This window comes from Tachypleus tridentatus, chromosome 6 (genome assembly GCF_004210375.1).
Source record: "Tachypleus tridentatus isolate NWPU-2018 chromosome 6, ASM421037v1, whole genome shotgun sequence".
NCBI lineage: Eukaryota > Metazoa > Arthropoda > Merostomata > Xiphosura > Limulidae > Tachypleus > Tachypleus tridentatus.
In genome coordinates this window covers 1829601-1848084 of record NC_134830.1, presented here as the reverse complement: position 1 = coordinate 1848084, position 18484 = coordinate 1829601, and the positions used below count along the sequence as shown (strand labels likewise).

Sequence of the window (18484 nt, the reverse complement as noted above, 5' to 3'; positions counted from 1 at the left end):
AATTATGACAAGCAAGCGTCTGAAACTTTCCGATATTAGACAGTTCTACAAGCCAGTTACTAGTACTACAAGTGACAATACAGATGTAGATAATCCAACAACCTCAAGCAAAGGAATAGAAACTTGTCATACAGAGTAAATACCATGTTCATCAGAGGACGAGTCTGAAAATGCTTGTGCAACTATTGCACATCATGAACCACCAGATAGTTGTGAAACAAGTTTGTGCAGTAATGAAAAATCTGACACTCCACAGATACAATGTGGAAAGCCATATCATCCAAATGCACAACTACTACCACAACAGAAAGCAAAATATCAAAATATCAACTTCCAGGGCAAGTGATGAGTTCCCATGGCTGCACTTCGACAATCAGACTCAAAAAGTCATATGCTTTCATTGTGCCAAGGCGGAAAATAGAGGCCTTTTTACAGGGAAATTGGAGAGGCCAGTGGAGTATACCTTCATATCCACCGGTTTTTGCAACTGGAAAAAGGCAAAACAGAAATTCAACGAACACCAATCCTCCTCTGAGCAGAGATTCGCTATATCTCCAGAAGGTTCACTTGATGTAACTTCAGTGACTGTCCAGCTACATGATGGAAAAAAGAAGCAGCAGGAAGAATGCAAAAGAAGTCTAGCTAAAATATTCAGAAGTTTACGTTTCTTACTGCGTCAAGGTTTAGCATTACGTAGACATACTGATACGGAGGGGAACTTCCTGCAGTTAATGAAGCTCCTGGAAAAGGAAGATCCTGAGTTGACGCCTACTTGTCAAAGAAAACCACATTCACATCAACCCCAGGCTCAGAATGAAATAATGGAGATGTTGAGCCATCAAATACTGAGGAACATAGCACACGAAGTGCAGCAAAGTAAAATTTTTGCATTAATGGTTGATGGCACTCAAGATGTTACAGGTGCCGAACAGGAAGCAATATGTGTACGATACGTAGGTGAGAACCTTGGTTTGTACAGTGTTTCCAATACAACTGGTGAAACAATATCCTCGACTATACTTGATGTACTGACTAGACTCAATTTACTACTGTCATGATTAAGAGCACAAACTTATGATGGAGCCGCTAACATGAGTGGTACGTACAGTGGATGTCAGGCAAAAATAAAAGAGAAGCAACCGTCAGCTTTGTTTTTTCACTGCGGAGCACACAAGGCTAATTTAATAATGCAACATGAAGTTGAAGCTTGTGAATGTGTTCGAGATTCTATCTCGTGGGTACATGAACTTGGTGTCTTGCTTCAGAGGTAAAGCAAATATAAGACAATCTTTGAAAATATTGTATCGTCAGACAACCACAATGGTCCAGTTAAATACATCCGCCCACTGTGTCCAACATGCTGGTTGTACTGCCTATCTGCAATTACATGTGCTAATGATCACTACAGTGACATTGCTGATTCTTTGTATGAATTAGCAAATAAAAAATCAGATGTAGCAGTGAAAGCACGAGGTCTGCTGGACAGATTTGACAAAGGAAAGAGAGTTTTAGGATTGTTGATGGCTGAGCATCCATTAGCTGCATTAGAGGAACTAAACCGTGCATTCAAGCAAAATCAGCGACAGTATCTGGCATGATGGAAGAATCTGCAATGACAGTTGAGCAATTGCGGGTATTGCGAACAGAGGAAAATTACAACAAGATATTTGATGAAGCTGAGAAATAGGTAACTTCCCTAGATCTGGTGCCTATTGAACTACCACGCATTTGCAGACCCCTCAGAAGGATCACAGGTGATAGCTCAGCACACCATTCTGCAACAGCTACAGATTACTACAGAAGCCAATATTTTGAATTTATGGACACAGTCATAGAACATCTGACCACTAGATTCAATGCAGACAACAATGACTTGAGGCAATATCTGGCACTTGAGAACATGATCACATCTGGCAAGATTGACAACTTGGTTATAAACTTCTATCCAGAAATATCTGCACAACGGCTCGAGTTGCAGTTGCCCATGTTCAAAGGAACAACAAAAGCAGTATCTCTGAAAGGTGCGAAGGATGCTTACTGTAAAATGCATGAAACAAGCCAGCAGATGTTTAGCGAAGTGTTTCTTCTCATGAAAATTTTGCTTGTATGTCCAGTATTCAGCTGCGAATGTGAATACAGCTTTTCTGCAATAAGATGGTTGAAGACGTGGTTAAGGTCAACTATGTCTCAGTGCCGTCAGATAAATATAGAAGAGCTTATGAAATAATTCATAAACAGATCATCATAAAGGAGGTCTACGTTTGGAAACATGTAGACTAGAGGACTAAATGAATCTTACTTCAATGAAAAGTATGAATAATTATGTGCTACATTGTATTGATGTGTAATTTTCAAGAGTTCACAAAGACATTTTAATTATTTTTATCAAACAACATGAACAGTTTTTCGGTAGATATAAACTTATCAAGGGTAATTACTAATTTTATTAATATTTGAAAACGTAATTCATACAATGAAAGTTATTAGTAACCTTGTCAAGTATAACAGCCATCTTTTATACTGTGCAGTGTGCAGGAATAAATTCATGTGGCAGTTAATTTATGACACATATGTCTTTATTCTATTAACATTTTGAAAACTGTTCACAACACCTCACTTATACAAACCTACATGGAAACCTTGAAGTATCGTGGCAACAAGATAACTCTGTGACTGCATGTTTACAGCTTTCAGGTTCACGTAATCAGAGATTACCAATTTGTAAATTGAACAGTCCACGTAAGTGGTTGCAAAAATCATCCTCCCCAACGGGCGTAAAAAATCTACGCACCTGCTGGTGAGCATAGTTTTATGTCTTTGTTTATTTGGTTTCTTAGTATGTTGAGTTTTTGTTTTGTTTCATGTGCTGAGTCCCAAGGAATGTATTGTCCAGTACGGGTGATTTTTCGGTGGATTTCTGTTTTGAATTGTGTGTCAGTTCTTGTAATTTTGAGGCTAAGAAATGATATTTGATTGCATTTTTCCTGTTCACATGTGAAGTTAATGTTGGGATGTATAGAGTTAATGTGATTGAAAAAAATTAAATATGTGTTCTGTAGATGTGAATCCCGCAACCGTGTCATCTACATATCTGTACCAGTATAGTGGTGGATGTAATGCTGTGTTAATTGCTTGTGTTTCAACTTGTGTCATAAAAATATTGGCTAAAACTGGTGATACTGGGTTGCCCATGCGTAGGCCATTTGTTTGTATATAGTTGTGGTTGCTGAACATGAAGTTTTTCTTCATCGTGTTGAATTCTATCAGGGTTGCTAATTGATTGCTGGGAATGTCTATTTATGGATTAGGGTCTCGGATATAGAGTTCTAAAGCTATCTAGCAGGCTTTAGTGGTCCGAACGTTGTTCGCTCCTCTAAATGTGGCTTTCTCTATCCATACCAGCCGTTTGTACATATATATTATTATAACTTAATAACACGTTCGCTTTAGAAAACAAACATTCAAATAAAAATGTGGCTTAACAACTTCTGACATAAAATAATGTTACAATATATATATTATATCATACATACTTCAAGTATGTGTTTTTGAACAAATTTAACTTTACAACAACGTATGAGGGTAACAGTGATATGTGAGTACACGTTTTATTCCCTAGTTGTTTGAGGTATGCGCTGTTCTAACATTATGCCGTAGGAACAAACTGATTACAAAGTGTCCTGAGTTGTTTTTACAATGTGCCACACTGTTGTCTCAAACTAGTAGACTGTTTACCGTTAACCGTTTTATTCACAGATTCACACAAATGTCTGAAACCAGTAGACTGTTTACCGTTAACAGTTTTCTCCATAACTTCACACTGTTGCCTGAAATCAGTAGACTGTTTATCGTGAAGCATCTTTTTTCACAGATTCACACTGTTGTCTCAGACCAGTAGACTGTTTACCGTTAACACTTTTCTCCATAACTTTACACTGTTGCCTGAAATCAGTAGACTGTTTATCGTGAAGCATCTTTTTTTCTCAGATTCACACTGTTGTCTGAGACCAGTAACTGTTTACCGTTAATCGTTTTATTCACAGATTCACACAAATGTCTAAAATCAGAAGACTGTTTACCGTTAACAGTTTTCTCCATAACTTCACACTGTTGTCTGAAATCAGTAGACTGTTTATCGTGAAGCATCTTTTTTCACAGATTCACACTGTTGTCTCAGACCAGTAGACTGTTTACCGTTAACACTTTTCTCCATAACTTTACACTGTTGCCTGAAATCAGTAGACTGTTTATCGTGAAGCATCTTTTTTTCTCAGATTCACACTGTTGTCTGAGACCAGTAACTGTTTACCGTTAATCGTTTTATTCACAGATTCACACAAATGTCTAAAATCAGAAGACTGTTTACCGTTAACAGTTTTCTCCATAACTTCACACTGTTGTCTGAAATCAGTAGACTGTTTATCGTAAACCATCTTTTTTCACAGATTCACACTGTTGTCTCAGACCAGTAGACTGTTTTTACCTATTACCAGACGCCACTGTTTGCTTGTCACAGATGACATACGATTTGTTGTAAGTTTTTCTCTAGATGGTCATGGTATCCCTGTTAAATACACACCTCTTTGTTTTACCAATGTTTTTAAGTACAAGGGTATACCCGTATTAATTTTTAACTTCTCGATCTAAGCACATATTTGGGATGTGATTATTTAACTATTTCTTTTCACCATAACCTCAATTTGCTCAATTTTTTAGTTGCATCATCATGAACAACAACAAAAATAAAACACTGTTAAAAGTAGTTGTTGTACATACCGTCCGACCATGAGTATATCGACTGTGGTTGCCAAGTGACTTATTGATTTTATATGATTTGTAAAAAGCTGTTGTAATATAATACACCCAAAGCTCTCGTACGACGACTGGATTATTTGGTTTTCCCTTGAAATTTAGATTTATAATGTTTACAGCCACGGTGTCCAACACGGTCGCCATTCTTCATATGTGGCGAAACGGCTATTGAGATTTAGCGAATTGGTGGTTTACTTCTACCACCTATTTTATAATAGAGTTAATTCCGTCCATAAATAATTCAAAATATTATTGCGTATTTCTATGTCTAAAACAACACAGCTGTGAGACAATAAGATTAAATAAACTGAAGGTGTTTAGTAACAACCTCAGGCTTGTTTTCACAGACTATTGTGTCACGAAGCTTTTTCTAACATGAAATATTTTGCTCTATGTGTGTGTTTTTATATATCAAAACCACATCCGGCTAACTGTTTGGTTTCCCCAAGTGGAATCGGACCCGTAATTTAAGTGCTAGAGACTCATCGACTTACTTCTGCCCCAGCGGAGGACTTTGTATTATATATCACGAGTGTTTTATCTTTGTTCACGAAAACAAGTATAAATGGGTTATAAACTTAAGAAACAATAAGTTAAATGTTTTAAAAATTACAAAGCACAAAATAATTTAGAGTCGGTTTAGCAACACAATTATAAAATATTATAAATATTTTCACGATTTCTTGTGTAACCTTGACGACACAAATCACGTGAACAGAGTCTGCTACTAGTATGGTAATCTGTATTGCACGCCCACAGACAAGGTTTTGAAACGAGAACAGCGTGTGTCTGTCTAAATAGGGTAAGGTTTTAACATGTTATCTTATAAGTAATACAATGAGTATGTTTCCATAGACTTTTATTAGTGCTAGGAAGCGTGTTGTTATAGAGTAGTAGATCGTTACTGTATTTTGTGGTAAGTTTTAAAACTGGTGGTTTAATTCCTTATAGACATAATATATTTCCAATCTGATAACAGTCATTACTTCATACATTCGATCCAACAAACCAAGTAACAATATTTCGGTTTCCAAAGTATAATTCACTGACTATTTATATAAAGTAAGAATCATACCAAACATCAGGGAACGTATTAAAACATTCAAATCTAGCCATCACCTTGGCATACTAGTAGTTCTCATCTTATCTTCTATAACTTTGAATTGTGAACTTTGCTCTCGGTTCGCATGTAATACTCGGTTTTTCCTGGCAATTTGAAGAAACACATCTATTTACGAGTTGGAGACTTTTTAATGCAGTTTGTTTATCAAGTGGGCACGAAGTAGGGTGAAGAGAAGCAGAGGTTTCTGATAGTCCCTGATTATTTTCCATACCCTTTCGGGGCCTGAAGAATATTTAACCAAAAAGGCTTACGGAGAACCTGTCGTCGATTTTTGATAGTCGTAGTAGTTAGCTTTCACTACTTATTTGAATCTTCAAGTACTATACAGTAGATTTAATTAAAATTGTTTTTTTTTATTTTTGTTAAAACTAAAATATATTTTAATCTTTTTTTCTCTGTGATTGTGTATTTTTCATTGACTCAGTAGTGTTTGGTCATCTCTAGTTTTTAAATTAATTTTTATTCCAACCGGTTTGATTTGTAAACTGAAGTGATTTTATAAATTCTAGAGTTTCTATTTACTTTGATTTCTTAGCAAGGAAACTCGTTTAAGAAAAGTTTATTTTATGGGACAAAATGGGAGGCTTGGAATTTCTTTCTGTTAAATTCAAACGCCCTGGAGGAAGATTAGGAAACCTCAGAATAGTAAAGTTGGCAATAGCAGCGGTAAGTGATTGCGCTGTATATATCAAAATGTCTTTTGGTCGATGTTTAAACGGGTGTATTGATAACGAATGTATTTTGTATAAGTGAAGCTTTTTCGTGATACATAAGAAGTGATTAACGAACCGTAGGCCCGGCATGACCAGTTAAGGCACTCGACTCGTAATCTGAGGGTCGCGGCTTCGAATCCACATCACACCAAACATGTTCGCCCTTTCAATCGTAAGGACGTTATAAAGTGACGGTCAATCCCACTATTTGTTGGTAAAAGAGTAGCCCAAAAGCTTGCAGTGGATGGTGATGACTAGCTGCCTCCCCTCCAGTCTTATACTGCTAAATTAGGACAGTTAGCGCAGATAGCCCTCGTCTAGCTTTGCGTGAAATTCAAAACAAACCAAACAAACGAACCGTATTATATGTTGAAAATAAGTGAACATGTAACCTATAATATAAAGCTCACGTTAAATGCACCGATTCATTACCATAATAATAAATATTTAGACATATCTATTATTACAGGCGTTTCGTAATGTAGTTTTATTGTTTTAAAAGATAGGCTGGAAGAGAGCGTAACCTAATGACTAGCGCCTTCTTTACAATTTAGGAAATGATTCGAACAGTGTGAAATACAAATTAAACTACACTATTATTATTGATCATAATGTTAGAGTTTCGTAGTTTGTGCAAATAAGTCATTTACCTCTGTATGTAATTCTCTCATGGTTTTTTTGGGTATTAATGTTGATATCCCCGGGACGGTCAGGTTTCGTATGTCCATTCTACACACACACTTGGTGCAAATAAATAATTTCTCTTTATAGTTCCATAATTATTTGCACGATCATTGGATGGGTATCAACTATAAAACATTCACATAAATCCCTTTCAATGTTTATTAGCTAATCCCTAAACTAATGTGGAGTCGAGTTTATAGGTGGCCTTTTTGTTTTATTTCGAAAATATATATTTACTGGGGAAAGGTGTTTAGGTCTATCCTCATCATGTAAACAATACCTGTCTAGTTCGCTTACTAGTTCATTTTTTCTCCAATTTTTGTCAAAGTAATTTGTTGTACTATGTAGGAGTCTATCTGCTATTGTTGCTACGTGTGCGTATTTATGCATGAATTCTGATGTAATTCTGCATACTTTAAAAGTTGTTGTGAGTAGTGTATTTTGTATTGTTTGTTGTTTGGCTTGTACTAGTTTTTTACAAATATTTATCCATGCAGGGGCTGTATAGTCAATTACTGGTCTTATATATGTTTTGTATATTTGTAGGATGTTTTCAGGTGTTGCTTCACTGTTACTACCAGTTAAACTTCTGGCATAGTTTGTTCTTCGCAAATTTTTGTTTTAATATTGTGTGGTTTACCCATGTTAGCTTAGAGTCAAATGTTAGTCCTAAACATTTCGCAGATGTAGCAGTCTGAAGGAGTGCTCCATTCATATAGATCTCTGGTTGTGCTTTTTTGTGTCTAGTTAACTGTGTGAATGCTACTATTATGTTTATTTTGATTCTATATTTTTGACAATATTCGTTTATTCTATTTAACTGTGGTTGTATATTTGTGGCTGCTATTGTTGGTGTTAGTGCATTTTCCAGACTGCCACATCGTCAGCGACTGTCAGATCCATTATTTGGATCTTTTTGAGGCATATTATTCACGTACATGATGAATAGGACAGGGCTAACCACTAATCCTTGAGGGGCACCAATTTCTGGAATAAAACACTCTGAAAAGGTGCCTTCAACATTAGCTGTACATATTCTGTCTTCCAGAAAGTTTGACAGCCAGCGAATAATTCCCCGTGGTAGTCACACATCTTGCATTCGGAACAGGAGACCGTTATGTGTCGAAAACCTTCTCAATATCGAGAAAGCAAGCGACAGTGCATTTCTGTTTATTAAAACGATTAACAATTTCTTCGGTTAATCTAACTAAATGATCTGTTGTTTGTCTGAATTTTCTGAATCCATTTTGTTCTTCTGGTAATTTTGATGTTATCTTCAAGAATGTGGAGAGTCTATTACTGATTATTCTCCCAAGAATTTTCCCTAGACCGCTGGTCTGGGTCTTTGTGTGTTTTAAACTTGTTTTCATGTTGTTGTTTGAATACTTCTGCTCTTTCTTTGTTGCTGAGGTATAATTGTGTTTTGTATTTTCTTGTTGTTATGTTTGTGAGTCTTTTAAGGTTTGTCCAAAATTGTTTCGGATCTGTTTTTTTTCATTAATTATCCCATTTTTAATAATTTTACTTCTGCTCTGATTAGGTTTCTTATTTTATTTATTTGTGTTTTAGTTCTCTTGTCTCCATGAATTCTCTTCTTAATTGACGTCTAGGCTTGATTAATGTTATTAGTTGTTTGTGCGGTTTCCATGCATTATTTATGTTGTTGTTTTGGTATTGGCTGCTGTTTGAAGTCACTCCGTGATTATTTAACAGTGATTATCGATAACTATTTTATTTTCCTAATTTTGTTTGGTACCCGATGGTTTAATTATATTTCCTTCCTATTTGACTTTGGTCACATTTTTTTTTTCTATAGATTGTATTTTTATGGCGGGTGAGATCGAAGACACATCGGTTTACAGCGCTTGATCTCTGCTGCCAGTTGATTATACGTTTCTGGAATTCCTACCATTATGATAGTGTTGAGATGGTATAATTTTTAATTATTATTCTGTGTTTTATCTCTTTGTGTTGAGGTTTGTCTTTTGCATTTTGATGTGGCCAGTTGAAATCCATCGTGAGTGTTCTATTCAGTGGTTTCTGTTGTAGTTATACCTGCTTCGTTACCGCAGTATTAGAAGTATCTTCCAAATCGTCTTCATGTTTTCAGTGGAATTTAATAATTTTCCTTCGAGCTTTACGTTCTTTTCTGGTGTTATTGTCTTTACCTGCCGTGGATAGTTGTTTGTTGTTTCATTACAAAGCAACATCACGGGTTAAGAGTTTGTTTTCCTTTAGTCTAATTCAGTATTTGATTTAAGGCCACCTACTTACTTTGTTTTAGTCCTAGTGCGCTTGTTCGTCCCGGGTTTTGTATTTCTACTTTAGAGGTAATTTCTTCGTTTCGCTTTGTTTCTTACGGTGTCTTTACAGGCTCAGCTCACAGACTTTCTGACGAGGTTTAGCTTCAAAGTGTTTGATGTTCTGAGTGTTTTTTTTTTTTGTTATTGTTTTTCCTTTGTTAACGTTTGTAGTAGTTTACTGGTATGTCACAAAAGATACCGCTGTAAGTTCTCATTTCTTAAGAGCTTTGAAAATCTCTGCCTATCTTTCTCTCGCCAATACCAAAAATCTGCATGTATTATCCATTATGCGAGAAAACCCACTTGTAGAGAAAATTATTTATATGTAAAAAACAGCTGTTGTAGGTAGAGAAAGCACAATCTAGAGGAGTGAACAACGTTTCCACCTTCTTCGGTCATCGTCAGGTCGAAACGTTGTTCGCTACTCTACATTGTGCTTTCTCTACTCATACCATCCGTTTTTCACAACTACAATTTTCTGTATGTATTATGTTTGTTCGGTTATTTGCATTTGAATTATGCGCAAAGCTACATGAGGGCTATCTGCACTAGCTGTCCCTAGTTCAGCAGTGTAAGACTAAAGGGAAGGCAGCGTCATCACCACCCACCGCCAACTTTTAGGCTACTCTCTTACCAACGAATTGTGGTATTGACCATCACATTATAACGCTCCCACAGCTGAAAAGGCGAGCATGTTTGGTGTGACGGGGATTCGAACCCGCGACTTTCGGATTACGAGTTGAGTGCCTTAACCACCAGGCCATGCCGGGTCCCATGTTTGTTCAATAGAGAAAGATGGGGTGAAAGTAAGCAAGCGAGTGTTATTTGTACACTTCATGAGAACACGTGTAAAAATGCAACTAAAGTAATAGTGTTTTGATTGTAGTTAACTGAAGTTTTCATTCTTCATTTTACCAAATACTTAAACTTTCCAAACAATATCGATTATTACGACAGCGCCTTGAAAAGTTGTCAAAAAAAAGTTAAACAATTTTGTTGATATAGTCTTTATACGTTCTCTGTTAACCCTTCTTCGTGGGAAAATAAAATATTTGTGGTGTCTTGTGAACAGAGGTGAGCTTGTAATTATTATTACTATATATTAAACCTTGTAATTAATAATACGTAGTCTTTCGCAAGACTTACAAATCTAAAGTGAGAGTTTTGTCGGAACAAATCTGGATGTCCGAAAAAATATATCTATCTGAAACTTTCTTCACTGCTGTAGATTTAAATTACACACTACGTTAATGGCAACCAGTTAGTACTTACAGCAACTGAACAAACACTTAACAACTGTAAGGCCACCTCGACGAAACAACCAATATATTAACGGCCTTGATTAGAATAAATCATATCTGAAACTTGTCATGTTCTTGAGATGTTGTTTTTTTAAATTCTATACTTTGCCATATTCCAACGTACAATCGCTGGTAATCCCTCAAAGACCAGGTTTAGGTTACAATAAATAGTCGCTGTTCCCCTGAATCCTTTATAGACCAGGTTTAGAGTGCACAATAAAATCATCGCTGTTCTTCTGTTAATCCCTCAAAGACAAGCTTCTCTTTAAAATCACTAATTTATCTATTAGCACAGTGTAAGCCACAACGATATAAAGCACTTATTGTATATTTTCAGGTTCGCTTGCTATTGTTTGTGTCCACAGTGGCTCTTATTAAGGTCGGGGTGCTCCTGTTTCCAAGCCTGAGGAAAACGTTGGCAAACAATACGAAGGTTATTTATAAGAAGACTGATATTTCTCAAGAAGGCATTTTCAAATATACCACTTCATCGAACCGTGTGAGAAGCTATTTTCATATGCAAGTTTCATATTATCTTTCGTATGACGTATACGTAATATGTTACGTATTATAATTTATTTCTTACGAGTCTCCGATTTATTATTTCCATATTTTAACGTATTACTATCTCAAATAAGCGGAATTTTGGTTTCGTTTGTTTTGAATTTCACGCAAAGCTACACAAGGGCTATCTGCGCCAGCCGTCCCTGATTTAGCAGTGTAAGACTAGAGGGAAGGCAGCTAGTCATCACGACTCACCTCCAACTGTTGGGTTATTCTTTTACCAACGAATAGTGGGATTGATCGTCACATTATATCACCCCCATGGTTGAAAGGGCGAGCATGTTTGTTGCGAAGGAGATTTGAACCCGCGACCCTCAGATTACGAGTCGAACACCATAACCCACCTGGCCATGCCGGGCCAGGTTAGTGGTGAATGAAATGTTAATATATTAAATTAATCTTATTTGCCAACAAGATTGACAAACACAATTTTCTTTTTTTTAATAAAAAAAATATATTTTACTGTACAAACATAAAAAATAATACAATTTATAATATCAGTTATTACTAAGAGTTATCAGAAAAGATACTTTATATACACGAATTTTACAAACGTAAAAACAACACTGAGTCTTATGTGTGTGTGTGTGTTTTCTTTTAGCAATGCCATATCGAGCTATCTGCTGAGCTCACCGAGGGGAATCGAACCCCTGAGTAATTATATGCAAAAACGGCTCGTTTGGGCTGAGAAAACACTTTGCGTAGAAGAGCGAACAACGTTTCGACCTTCTTCGGTCATCGTCAGGTTCACAAAGAAAGAGGTAACTGACCGGAAGCTGACCACATGTTTGAAAGGGGTTGTGTAACTGTGTGTCGAAATGTAGAGGGCGGTATTAGATGTTTGAATATATAATTTTATTTATTATATTAATATAGGTATAAAGTGATAACTGCCACGACTTCTATATTGGAGAAACAAGTAGAAAAATGGAAACCAGATTCAAAGAACATAAAAAGTCACCTTCACACGTTTTCGAACACTGCAAGTCAAATAAACACAACATATCCATAGAAAACACTCAAATACTAAATAGAGAAACAAACATAAACAAACGTAAAATTAAAGAAGCCTTACTTATACAACAACTTAAACCCAAAATAAACCAATATAAAGGAACGCCTTTATACCTATATTAATATAATAAATAAAATTATATATTCAAACATCTAATACCGCCCTCTACATTTCGACACACAGTTACACAACCCCTTTCAAACATGTGGTCAGCTTCCGGTCAGTTACCTCTTTCTTTGTGAACCTGACGATGACCGAAGAAGGTCGAAACGTTGTTCGCTCTTCTACGTAAAGTGTTTTCTCAGCCCAAACGAGCCGTTTTTGCATATAATTTCTCAACAAGTGGGTTTCTCGTCATCACGAACCCCTGAGTCTTATATCCGGTCTAGAACTAACTTATTTTATCTACACCCCAGTCTCGAGACGAACAAATTAATTCTGAATAATAGTGTCACACTACGCTTAAGCTAGCTATCTGCCGTTTCTTGATCGGCCCCACAACAAGTGATGATGAAGGTATTTAATGTTCTTGTAGAAATTCTAACGTCCGACGTAATTCACTGAAGTTGAACGGTTTGTAGTGTTCAAAATCTAAAAAACGTTCCTGTTCAAATTCTATATTTTCTCCATTAATGTTCTCTAATCACTGTTGCTGTCCAATAATAATTTTCTCTGGGCTCGTTACTTTTATACAAATCATGTAAGTCTCTAGAACCTTCATCAATGTTCACTTTGCAAGAATTATCTAATGTGTTTTTGTAAATAAATATCGTTGATTCTTCTAAGAATTCTCTACACGTTTTGAGAACAGGCGAGACTTGTGCAATACACAGTCAAGAATATATGAAAACTACACCCTCAAACGTAGGCACTAAACTGAACATACAACAGTAAGTCTCTTACAAATATAACTATACTTAGCAAAATAAAACGTGTTTAATAATTAACTAGTTGTACTGTGCTTAGACGTTAACAGAATAACGGCATATTTGAACATCGAATATAATTATTTTACCTTTGGAAGAAAATCCTTTTCCAACGGGAGGTTCCACATTAAAACAAAATTCTTATAAACGTGTTTATTTTTCTCACTTTTCAAGATGTTCATTCTGTGTTAGAGAAGATTCGTATCAACCTTGTTTACATGCTTTTCACACTATTCAATACAAGTAAAACCACTTGTAAAAATACTTCAAGAAACAATTGTACTTGTCACTCTGTCTTAAATGAACGAAATTTAAGATTCAAATGTTTTGTTCTCATGACAACAGCTAACCTGGCAAGTATTGCGAACTGTTATGTCTGTCGAGCGTTGTGCCCCGGCATGGCCAGGTGGTTTAAGGCGTGCGACTCGAAATCTGAGGGTCGCGGGTTCAATCCCCGTCGCACTAAACATGCTCATCTTCTCAGCTGTGAGGGCGTTATAATGTGATGGTCAATCCCACTATTCGTTGGTAAGAGTTGGCGGTGGGTGGTGATGACAAGCTGCCTTCTCTCTTTCTTACACTTTCTTACTACTTTAGTAGGGACGGCTAGCGCAGATAGCCCTCGAGTAGCTTTGCGCGAAATAAAAAACATCAACAAACAAACAATCCTGTCGAGCGTTTACGACGGTCGCTTCCTGCATCGTATTTGACAAACTTATGGATAAATTTTTTTTACATTTCGATAATTTTAAGAAAACGTTTCGGTATTTCGCCAATTTTGGTTGACCATCGCTTGTGGAAAGAGCTTTCCAACCCATTCTGTTCTCATTTCATATTTTTTATGCGTGATTTGTTTACTTAATACACTTAGTATTTAAGACAATGTAAATGGTATTTCTACATTCGAAGTATATCTTTCTTTTCTTCACAGAACCTTAAAGGATGCTTTCAAAACAGCTTCATTACATGAACCCGCACCTAACCCGAAACTTATAAATGCAGTAGACCAGTCGTCGTGTTCTCTACTTGATTTTATGAAAGCAGGCCGCCCTCTAGTGGTAAACTTCGGCAGTTGTACTTGACCACCGTTTATGGTCGCCTTGGAAGAGTTCATCGAGGTAACGAAACTTTAAATAATTATTAGGACAAGGGAGCGTATAAACATAAGTTTAACTTATAATTATGAAGTAAAATAAAACAAATCAAGGTGTGTTAATAGTTTTTAAATCAAATCCTGAACTGTAAGCATAGAAACATGTAAGTATAGTTCTGTTCTTAGCCCTAACAATGTAGAAATTCTTAGGTCATCATATGGCACGGTATTCTTGAAACATAACTTTGAATTCTTTGGGATTCTCGTTTACAGTTAAGTAGAAGATAAAACTATATTGAGATTGTAATAAATATTTTAACTTAGTGTTTGATTCTTTATCTTTCAAGTTTGACCTTCAACAGCCATAGATTAAAAGAAATGCATATTAACTCAAAAATAATACTTATTATTTTAATAGCTAATTGATGAGTTCCAAGAGGTGGCCGATTTCGTAACAGTTTACATCGCTGAAGCTCATCCAACTGACAGTGGAGATATTGATGGTAACTTTGACATATCTACTCACAAGTAAGTTACAAGAAACTTACTGTCACTCCATTAGTAACGTTAATCTTATACAAACGAATTTTAACGTTCTTCTCAAAGTTTATGTTGGTTGTTATGGAGTTATTAAGGAATGTCTTTCTGAGCTATTGGGAATGGTAAGGTACCTTAACTTCGGTATAAAAGGAAACTGGTCTCTCAGTGGTATCTAGTCCTTTGTCTTAGCAGAAGTTAAACCGGCAAGATGCCCCAAAGATTTAGTAAATGTCAGGTCCTTTGGTGGCTTCATCTTTGTGCAATTCATACACAAATATTCGAACATACCAACCGTACCAGATACTCCTACATTGTGCAATAACGTACTTCGATAAAAAGTGGATGAAAAATGAATTACTGTGCGAACTAGATAGATACCTCATACATGAAGTTAGCCCTAAACATAAAAAATAAAATAAAATAAAAGTAATATAAATAAATAAAAATAATAAAAATCAATTAAAAAGTGAAACCAACAAATTTGACATTGTGGTAATAGAATGAAATAATAACCATATATGTACCACAATGCCCTGAAAACGATCAGAATAATATTCAGTCCACTCTGACCTAAGAATAAAATAATTACAAATTTCGAATGTGCAAGACCACATAAGTACGGGTAGGAGGAAGAGGTCAAAGAGAACCTGACCCTCCAGGGTACGGACATATCATACCCAAACACCAAGAGAGACTATTATGATCTTTGGTTTCCGTGTTAAGGCTTCGTCGGTATTGGATATGTCAAATAGTAGGTGGACATTCTTATTCTGTTTTGCTTAACTCAGTTATATGCCAAATCTAGTTTTTAATGGACTTGAACTTTTGGAACCTTAATATGCTGCATATTAATGAATAAAATCCCTAAAACTGGACAACTTTCAAAAGGCGGAGTTTCATCTTAACGGATAAACTGGAAAATTCCCAGTATGTTTACTTTTATTGTTCCCACGTTCTGTCGTGCTAGGTCATCCTTCAAATGTTAAGATGCTAGAAAGAATAATATTGTTTAAGTTAAACTATTTATTTTAAAAAGTATGGTCGTGTATCCCCTCCTGATGAAGTTTGGAAGGTATTTTGTAAGTCCATATACACAGTTTATCTTGTATTGGGTGACAATATTTCTTATGTTAGAGTAGAGATGTTAATTTGTTTCTGTAATAGGTAAATAACTTTTTTTATTGAAAATATCGGCTACATGAAATACTGTAGAAAAGTCAAGTAAACAAGAACTTCTTAGAAATGGTTATCTTTACAATGTGTGAACACTAATGATTTGTCTCAGTGAAAAGAACAAATAAAAGCTGGTACATCCAACCTCATGATATCCTTGTTCTTCTTGCAGATCAATAGAAGAAAGAATTAAAGCAGCTCTCTTCCTATTGGACAATGAAGAACTGCCCTGCCCTCTTTTGGTAGATTTAATGACTAACGAAGCCAACAAAGTTACGCAGCCTTACCTGAACGTCTCTACATAATAAAAGAAGGAAGAATTGTTTACGAAGGAGGGTTGGTCCCATGGATTACAAAGTGAGTGATTTTGTTATAACAGCTACGAATTTTGTTAACAAACATAACACTAATCCATCTTTCCTTTTACAACGCTAAAACCTTGATTTTTCTAACCTGTAGTGGATAGTATAGGCAACTCATTGTGTTACTTCGATTTTTTGCTTTGTGTGTAATTAAGCGCAGTTACACAATGGGCTATCTGTGCTCTGCCCAACAGGGATATCGAAACCCGATTTCTAGCGTTGCGAGTCCGTTAACATACCGCTGTGCCACTGGGGGGCGTGTTGTTCGTGCCTAACGAAAAACAACCCTTTGTAAGGAAACAACCTAAATTTTATCACGTATAAATGGATTAGTTTTGGTCACAATATCTGTTCCCCACCTACCATTCAGTTATGCTGTAGAAACTGATAATGGAGAATCAACCCCGTAAAGCATAAGTACATGTTTCCTATGTAGAAGTAACATTAAGATACATTGTAACTTTTATTAAGAACAGTACATTCAGACTCCACTGAACTTGCTAGACATGCTTATGATATTGATTTTGTGTCTAATTCTTTACAAGGTATTCTAAAAAAACTTCCAACTGCTAACCTTAAAAGACGTAATTATGAGAGACAGTCAGAACAAAAGGTCTTGTCGTTATCAAAATATCACATCTTATCGGTTGTTTAAAGATAAAATTCAGTGATGGTCACACAAAGTTCTCTTCAAAATGTGTTACATTGTTTGTTTTTCTTTCATTTCAGGTGAAAGAAGTTGAAGAATGGTTGCAGAAGTACAGGAATGAAATTAATTAATAAATAATAATAAAGTTCTATTTACATTCTATTAAAATTTATGTTAAGCCTATGTTAAAGTTATTGTAACGTTTATAAAGTGATTCATTGTTCTACAATCTTTCATTTTAAATATTTTTAACCAACTTGTTATTTTTATAAATTTGTCTTAGTGCTTCACTCAAAAGATAATTTACAAACAAACAAACAAATTATTATACAGTTGTTACATTTAAAGTTTTCATTACCACTCATCTCCAGTTAGGAGTTCACCAAATTGAAAGCTTAGATTAAGATGACTTCCATCTGTATCCATTCTGTTGTTTTGTTCATTACCAACTTCTTGTAGGGTTAATCCTTTCTTATTTATGGATCTGTTTACCTATAAGCTGAAATAGTTTACCTTCTAAACATATCTAACTTCACAGAATAGACTTGAATGTGCACTAGTTGTTCTATGTCCTTCAGGTAACTTTAGTGGTTTTCTTCTAAAGTAATATTTATTATGTTAAATCATAAATAACCTTTTTTTCATGGCCAAGGTATTCTTTTGAGGTAATTCGTTCAGTCTAACATTTGAACTATATCTTTAAATTATGAAACTTTACATAATTTCATGACAAGCTGAGGCACGTGGAGCGTGATACTTATGAAGAGTTGGTCCTAATGTGTACTGAACACACGATCAGCATCTGATAGTTTTACAGGCACCAGGTGTCTCTGCTTGAAGTAATTCGAATATGAAAACTAAAAGAAAATGATTTTCAAATTTTCCTTTTTGCTTCTTATTCAAATTAATTAATTCGAAAATATTTATTCATAGCCCAATAGTTTTATTTCATTTCACTGTAATGGAGCTACTAATAAAGGTTGTAAACATGTAATTTGAGACTTCTTTGTTAATAATTATTAAACGATTTGTGTTAAGTCAAGATTTTTCTTGTTTAACAACCTATTTCAGAGATTCGTGAAAGCACCAGAAGGTTAATGTCAGCTACATATTCAACTTACGTTTCTGAATCACCTCCTAGTGTCTTCTGTTCATTCCCATGGTGACGTAATACTTCTCAATACTCTCCTAAAGAACTGGTATTCGTATCTGACATCTCGTGTACT

General features: G+C 35.5%; 1 pseudogene across 1 annotated transcript; it reads left to right on the top strand.

Moving 5' to 3' along the window:
- The first annotated feature begins 5476 nt into the window (after positions 1-5476).
- On the top strand, positions 5477-18252 carry LOC143251824 (thyroxine 5'-deiodinase-like; annotated as a pseudogene). Its single transcript, XR_013028657.1, has 7 exons — positions 5477-5614; positions 6471-6601; positions 11274-11455; positions 14373-14559; positions 14953-15062; positions 16420-16604; positions 17339-18252. The product of XR_013028657.1 is annotated as a thyroxine 5'-deiodinase-like (transcript).
- Positions 18253-18484: the final 232 nt, after the last annotated feature.